Source organism: Fukomys damarensis, unplaced genomic scaffold (assembly GCF_012274545.1).
Source record: "Fukomys damarensis isolate Sample0158 unplaced genomic scaffold, DMR_v1.0_HiC HiC_scaffold_30374, whole genome shotgun sequence".
NCBI classification, from domain to species: domain Eukaryota; kingdom Metazoa; phylum Chordata; class Mammalia; order Rodentia; family Bathyergidae; genus Fukomys; species Fukomys damarensis.
This window is the reverse complement of record NW_022931286.1, coordinates 1-1,089: the sequence shown is the minus strand read 5'-3', so window position 1 is coordinate 1,089 and position 1,089 is coordinate 1. Positions and strand designations below refer to the sequence as shown.

The following is a 1,089-nucleotide window of genomic DNA, read 5'->3' as shown; positions in this document are numbered from 1 at the left end:
ACAGGGCGGAGATGGGCACAGTGACCAGAGCAGGCTCTCCGTGAGTTCACAGGACACTGGCTGATCCCTGTGGGGAGAGGATAGGGTTTCATGATTTGGCCCATGCTGAATAAGAGTCATTTATTCATGAACTACTTAACGAGTGGCTACTGTGAGCCAGGCTTTGTTGGGGCTGGCAGTAAACTACAAACACGCAGATGCCCACCCACCTGCCTGGCATCCTGAGGGAGGGGCACTCGCTAACCCACTGGAGATGTGCAGGAGGGAAACCTCTAGGCACCCTGGAGGCAAATAAACTGGGAATGGGAGCCTCTGTATCAATGGGACGAAGGTGGGGCTGGGAATGGAGTTGGGGCCCGTGGTGAGAGGCCTAGACTGAGCCCCAGAGTGTCCCCTGAGCAGAGGCAGAGGTTCGAGGATGAATGAGGTAGTTACTTGGTGAAGCAGGAGGGCCACTGGGCAGTGATGTGTGGAGGAGGCATTTCAAGAAGGGCAGGGTCACGTTCGTGGAGCAAGCATACAAAAATGGCCTCAGATTAGGTGAGGAGAGGTCACTGGTGACCTGGACAGGGGGTGTGGCTGAAGCCTTATCAGAGCAGGTCCAAGGGGCATCCTGGGAGAAGAGTCTGGGCGCTTCCATGCAGGAGCCTGGAGAGGGCCGGGGGCTTTGGGGACACGAGCTGGGAGTTGTCCTGGTGATGTAGCCACGGTTGGCATCTGGAAGGGGTCCGGCACACTTGCAAGGTGATGGACAGGAACACCCAGGAGAGGGTGCCAGCGATGACAGGGCGAGCAGGGACGTTGGTGGCAGTGGCATCCTTGAGCAGCAAGATCCATGGGATTTGGGCTCAGGTCTCAGAGAGCCGCTGGCATCGGATTTCACTACAGGGGTGGGAGGTGCATCAGCCCCCAGCAAGCACCCAGCTGGACTCCTGGCCCCTCCGGCCCCAACCTGTGCTGGCCCTGCCACTCCCCTGTGCCCCCTCAGCCCTAACCAGGCACCCTGGAGACACAGCCCTTGTTTGCCTCCCTCGGTTCTTCCTCTTCACTCACCCTTTTAACCGCCAGTGGGGGGTCACGTTGATGAGC

At 59.0% G+C, this 1,089-nt stretch overlaps 1 long non-coding RNA gene across 1 annotated transcript; it reads right to left on the bottom strand.

Moving 5' to 3' along the window:
* LOC104858208 lies at positions 1–1,089 on the bottom strand. The gene is made up of 3 exons (XR_779080.1): positions 1,054–1,089; positions 436–882; positions 1–67 (listed from the first exon to the last, which is right to left on the bottom strand). It is a non-coding gene; the product is annotated as an uncharacterized LOC104858208 (long non-coding RNA).